Below are 7,253 nucleotides of genomic sequence, written 5' to 3' on the forward strand. Positions count from 1 at the left end.
CTTACATCTGGCCCAACCCATGTACAAATGCTCGCGACACCCGACGGTAAGTGAACGAACTGCTGCAATAACCTGATTATAATAGTGTTAACTATATGTCGACAACATCAACTACATAAATGAACATAGTGTTACTCATATAGACACTTTATGAACATTTATAACTCTCAAACTTATCAACATACGGTTAATGATATGAACATTTTATTAACATGAGCTTAATAACTTCGAGTCTTTATTAACATACTGTTAAAGATATAGAGACTTTGTTAACACATGGTTAATCATATAGACACTTTAACATATTAATAACTTCGAAGCTTGATAAACATATGGTTAATTATATGAAGAATTTAATTACAAATGATTAATTATGTTGACCTCTGATTATCATATTGTAAATTGTCTGTGTAGTTGTTGCAGCTGGAGGGTTTCGATCCCATTCTAATTTTTCTCTGTGGAAACAGTGTCATAAATTTTACGGTTTTACCAAATCTCACTCGAACGCACGCACACACGCACGTACACACGCACGTACGCGCCTTGAATTAGTCTCGTCACAGGCACCACTTATTGTCTCACACCCTCTAGAGAGTGATTGAGTTGGGATAACGCCGCTTTGAAGAGTATTATCGTCATAAGGCAATCTTCCCGAGGCAAGAGAGTTAACTGACTTTAAAAATCCAGTTGCCATCCTTGCCGAACTAGGCTAGAATTCCTGGGCTCGATCGTAGCGCCATCAGTGGTTATTACGAGTTATGTCCCTTCTAAGCCTCTCCTATGGACCAATCAGATCCCATCACTTGCATTTGTTTTAAACAAAATGGCGGCACCCAGTCAAGACGAACTGATCGATAATCAAGACCTGTAGTGTGATAAAACGAGTCTAAAATCGCGAAGTGCATTAAATCATGCGACACCTTGATTAAAAACATGAAAAGGTTTGGTCTGTTGACAACGAGTTGGCGGTGCACATGCTTTGCAAATCCTGCAATCGACCGAAATCTGCATGACAGTTTACGAACCGGATTTCGATTTCGTTGCGCGATTTTGTTTGGACTATGCATAGACTCGTTAGTCCAGCCAAAATGAAACTCCATATTACCAGCCTAGTTCGGCAAGGGTGGAAGCTGGACTTTTACAGTCAGTAACTTGCCTCGGGAAGAAGGCATAAGGCCTGTCATCCTTATGATCATGATACGTAGCGTTGTTTAGGGGTCTGTTCCACAAAGCGATCGTAGCGCTAACCTGATCGTAACCCCATACTTTAATAGACTTACGACTGTCACAAAGCGTTAGCGCTACGACTATCTTAAGTCTATGTTAGAGTATGGGAGTTACGATTATCGTAGCGCTAAGATCGCTTTGTGCAAGTATCCAAGGGAGGCAACTCTCAGTAAGTCATTATTGGACACATCTTTGACCATTAAATTCATTAAGAAATAGTGAACCTTGATTAATGTCTGTTTTGTTTTCAAATTTAGCTTCATCATGAAATTCGTCCTCGCTCTGGTCTGCGTCTTGGTTGTCGCTGTTGCAGCACAACATTCCATCGACGAACACCTCTGTACGTACTGTAGTCGCACTTCATCGCCCCACTGAGGGTAAACAATAATAATAGCCACATATGAGATATATAGAAAAGTCGAGTATGAAAAGTAAAACTCAGGTGCTAACAAACCCAAAACAAGTTCTATTTTCAGAACATCCATCATGTTATTTTTCCAACATTTCCGGATTACAAGTATTTTAAAACACCAATGCCCTGTCCACCATCTAGAATATCAAATTGCCCTTAGCACTTAGTTAAAGAGAAGGACTTTGTTTTTCTTTCATTGATTGGGGCTCATTTAAATGACTTAATGTTTACTTAATCTGTCATTTATTAGAGTAGTGACAGTGTGTATTCGATCCCCAAAGCATAACTTCATTAGTTTTTAGAGGAATTGCGGGTCAGGAACTCGTTCCACAAAGCGATCGTAGCGCTAAGACGATCGTAACTACCATACTTAACATAGACTTACGACAGTCGTAGCGCTAAGACGATCGTAACTCCAAACTTTAACATACACTTACGACAGCCGTAACGCTAAGACGATCGTAACTCCCTTACTTTAACATAGACTTACGACAGTCGTAGCGCTAAGACGATCTTAACTACCATACTTTAACATAGACTTACGACAGCCGTAGCGCTAAGACGATCGTAACTCCAAACTTTAACATAGACTTACGACAGTCGTAGCGCTAAGACGATCTTAACTACCATACTTTAACATAGTCTTACGACAGTCGTCGCGCTAAGACGATCGTAACTCAAAACTTTAACATAGACTTACGACCGTCGTAGCGCTAAGACGATCGTAACTCCCTTACTTTAACATAGGCTTACGACAGTCGTAGCGCTAAGACGATCGTAACTCGAAACTTTAACATAGACGTACGACAACCGTAACGCTAAGACGATCGTAACTCGAAACTTTAACATAGACTTACGACAGTCGTAGCGCTAAGACGATCGTAACTACCATACTTTAACATAGACTTACGACAGTCGTAGCGCTAAGACGATCGTAGCTCCAAACTTTAACGTAGACTTACTACAGTCGTAGAGCTAAGACGATCGTAACTACCATACTTTAACATAGACTTACGACAGTCGTAGCCCTAAGACGATCGTAGCTCCAAACTTTAACGTAGACTTACTACAGTCGTAGAGCTAAGACGATCGTAACTACCATACTTTAACATAGACTTACGACAGTCGTAGCCCTAAGACGATCGTAGCTCCAAACTTTAAAATAGACTTACGACAGCCGTAGCCGTAAGACAATCGTAACTCCCATACTTAAACATAGACTTACGACCATCGTAGCGCTAAGATCTCTTTGTGAAACGGGGTCCTGAAAGTGACCATCTGTGTTCCCAGTTGATGGCCTTGTGCAGGAGCTGGGCAAGGTCCTCAGAGGTCTCTACCACCACGACAAGACCATCACACAGGTCGAGTGCGTCAACGACTGTGACACCAACATGGGACTTCGGGACAACCTGTGCAAGGATATATGCAAACTGTAAGAACCGTCCTCATAAATGCTTTTAATGCTGTTCTGTAAGGAACAAATTTGTGGCACCCCACAGTGCCTGAGGACCCTTAAAGTATACGTTCAATCCGTTTTAAAGTGAGTGAGTGAGTGAGTGAGTTGGGTTTAACGCCGCTTTTAACAGTTTTCCAGTTATATCACGGCGTGTCAGCTTAATGTGGGAGGAAAGCCCGAAGTGATCGGGTCTCTGACGTTTACCACTTTGGTGAAACCCACGAGTACAGGTATAGTGCTGACAAAGCTAGAAACGTAATCAGGGTAAACCGGGATTCGAACAGAGGATCATAAGTTTATGGCGTGTCCAAGGGACGCAACTCTGCACAGCGAATAGCGGCGCCTAAGACTGGGCAAACTATGCCCCTTTCTCAATCAGTCAGTGAGAATATTCAGCAAATACCAAACTTAACCCCCCTGTTCATAAAATGGTCGAATTATATTTAGGGTGTTATCATTATTTAAATACGGGTACATATTTTTAAAGCTTTTAATTTTATCAACATCCTTACATAATGTTGACATCTCATATAAGGAATAAACGACTCGGGGTCGTTGTTTAACGTACAATAAAACACTGCAGGGAGAATAAACCACTCGGGGCCTTCTTAATTACAATGCTTGACTCGATGTGGGTACGTCTATATTTCAGTGCTGCACAGAAATACCACTTCATCCTCTCAACATAAGAAGATGCTCGATATCCCTGCTGTGCAACGTCCTTTATTGATAAACCGCACTGCTTCCTGTAAAAGTGTAATATGTTGTCAATAAATAAACACATTCCTGCAGTTTTGTATATTGTCAATAAAACCGTTCTCTACACCAGCGAATTCTTGGAGGCATAAAACATGCAAAAACTGCCGGGTAAAATATAGTTCGCACTCTGCAATATTCCAGCTATATGACGCCGGTCTGTAAATAATCGAGTCTGGACCAGACAATCCAGTGATTAACATCATTAGCATCGATCCACGCAATTGGGAAACGATGACATGCATCAACCAAGTCAGCGAGCCTGACCACCCGATCCCGTTAGTCGCCTCATACGACAAGAATAGTCCCCTTTTACGCAAGCATGGGTTGCTGAAGACTATTCTACCCCGGATCTTGACGGGTCAGAAACATGGATTGACACTAAAACAAGGACTGGTCGGCTCGGAGTCATTATAATGTGTCTAAATGGGATATCCATGTTACAACTGCGGCATGATATCTCAGCCGGCTAGCTATATAAAACCGGGTTTAATCACAAGTACACACTCACACACACACACACACACACACACACACACACACACACACACACAGAATGAATTCAAGTAAATCACAACTTTATGACAAGCAGAATCAATAACATTGACAGAAATAATGGTCCACAGGAATTAATCGTTAAAATCAGAAATGACACCCAATGGAGTGGTGCTACTGCGCGCGGCACATGCACTATTAGGATGTGTTTTGGTTTATGTTTTACAGACATACACGTTCGTGCATAGTATGTTTGTCGTCAACACTTATCTTGGTATTAACATTTATATTTCATGACCCCCTAAGAGTGTCCATTTGTACCACTTGCAGAGCTTATATGTGTCATCATTTTCAATGATATTTACTTACATACAGACATTGTTACATTCGGTACTAACACGTAGAAACCTTATATCACCTCGATTCGGGACTAACACGTAGAAACCTTATATCACCTCGATCTATGGTTCCAGACTCTCGACAGCAACCTGCCCACTACCAGTAGACAATGATTCAATTGCCAACTTACCTTGGGATTTAATTTGCTTCTTCCTGGAATAAATCTTAGCTGACAGTACATTTGATACTTTTGGGAATGCGCGTGGGTTTTTATGTCTTCCAGTGGATTTAGTACAAGGTGAGTACCTTGAGTTCCCGTCACTCTGTAGTACAGAGACCAGTGCTGATATGTAGCCTTCAATGGTGTCATGTCTGAATTATTTCGTATTCTTCTGAGATTGCCTAAGAAATAAGCAGCTAGGTATCGTTATATCCAGGTCTTGTAAACATCTTCCCCTTCGCCACCAGACGAACGTATCCCATCTGTCGTTAAAAAAATGGCTGTCGAAGCTGGTCTCCATGTGAAACTGATTGAGTAGCGGGATCGTTGCATTTTAGTCATTTCCAGGCGTGAAGGTGGAGGTTGTTGAGGGTCCCCTAAAATATGTCAGTTCTCGGCTGGCGCAGAAGATCGCGACGCTCTGGTAGTCTGAGAGGTTCTTTCATTAGGGGAGGTAACCATCACCGAAACCATGTTCTGTTGTGCCATGCCGGATCGATCAGTACAATCATGCAATGAGTGTTCTCTATCTTCTTTTGTACTCTGTCTTGGAGAGACCAAGGGGAACACATTCCCTCCCAACTCATGGGTAGGGCGTCCACCAGGAGGACTCGTGGGTGTGGGTCTGGGCTGACGTTTCCAGATAGCCGAGAGCCGCGATGGGGTCCTACAGTCAAGACATGACCCTACATCATGTCTTGACTGGAGGACCCCATCGCGGCTCTCGGCTAGTATTTATAAACACTAGCCTGTTGTTGGAGGGCTAGTGGCTCTGGTACTGGGCTGACGTTTCCAGGTAGCCGAGAGCCGCGATGGGGTCCTACAGTCTAGACATGACCCTACATCATGTCTTGACTGGAGGACCCCATCGCGGCTCTCGGCTAGTATTTATCAACACTAGCCTGTTGTTGGAGGGCTAGTGGCTCTTGTACTGGGCTGACGTTTCCAGGTAGCCGAGAGCCGCGATGGGGTCCTACACTCAAGACATGACCCTACATCATGTCTTGACTGCAGGACACCATCGCGGCTCTCGGCTAGTACACAGGTAGCCTGTTGTTGGAGGGAGGGCTAATGGTTCTGGTACTGGGCTGACGTATAAGGCAGGTGGCGAATAGATGGAGATGCGGGGTGTCCTACACAGAGGTGCTCCACCTGAATATCTCGGGATGGAGGGCAAATTCTGTTGGCACGATTTTGTTTTTCCGGGACAGGCAATTCGAAAGTAAATATTATTTGCCCGGTATGTGACGTACGTCCTTCCTACAACTCATTGAGTCTGCCAAGGCAAATAAACGGTTAACCTTCTTCAACAAAATCCGCGACTGTGTGCCCCCTTGATGCGGTATATATGATACCACTGTGGTGTTGTCTGTCGCAATCAATACTGACAAGTGGTGTAGCCGGACACGCCGCTTTTAGCAATATTCCCGCAAATTCAGGGCGGGGGTCACCAGAAATGGGCTTCACACATTGTACCCATGTCGGGAATCGAACCCGGGTCTTCGGCGTGACGAGCGAACGCTTTAACCACTAGGCTACCTGACCGCCCCGATTCCTTTGATAAGTTGAATCTTGCCCTTTTATAGACACTATCTTGCGTAGGTACCAACTCTGGCTTGTAGGTGTGAACCGGGAAACCGAGATACGAGAGTAGTTGAATGAGGAAAACTGTATTTGATTTGCGACTTGTTCTGTTTGGCCAATAGGAATTATTTCCGACTTCTCCTGACCGGCGGATGGGAAGTTGTCGATGTAGCCGTGTAGTCTTATCAGCTTTAGATGAGAGAACACGATGGCGGTGATGGTAATTATCCAAGGAGCCAGCCATATGCCTAACGGTAGGCTGTTGAGCTCGAACCACTGCCGTTGACTATTGTTGACAAGTTGGGTGAATGGGGACGAGATACGTTTCCTTTAAGTCTAGACTTATCATACAATCTGCTCGTCGTAGTTAGCTCCTTAATAGACTCTACTTAGAATTTGGGAGGCTGTACTATTTGCAGTAGTTCAATAGTTATTAATTCCTGACCTGCAGTAGTAAAATATTATTAATATTTCGCACCAACCACAATAATTAAATATTGTTAATAATTCCCACCCAAGCTGTAGTTCAATATTGTTATTAATTCCTGACCTTCAGTAGGAAAATATAATTAATATTTCGCACCACCCGCAGTAATTAAATATTAAAAATTCCCACCAATGCAGTAGTTCAATATTGTTAGTTATTCCAGCCGCATGCATTTGTTAATATTGCTAATAATTCACATCCCTGCTTAGTGAAATGTGTTAATAATTCCCATCACATCACATGTAGTAATAAATATTGTTAATAATTACTGTCCTGC

Source organism: Haliotis rufescens, unplaced genomic scaffold, assembly GCF_023055435.1.
Source record: "Haliotis rufescens isolate VD_foot unplaced genomic scaffold, xgHalRufe1.0.p SCAF_15, whole genome shotgun sequence".
NCBI lineage: Eukaryota > Metazoa > Mollusca > Gastropoda > Lepetellida > Haliotidae > Haliotis > Haliotis rufescens.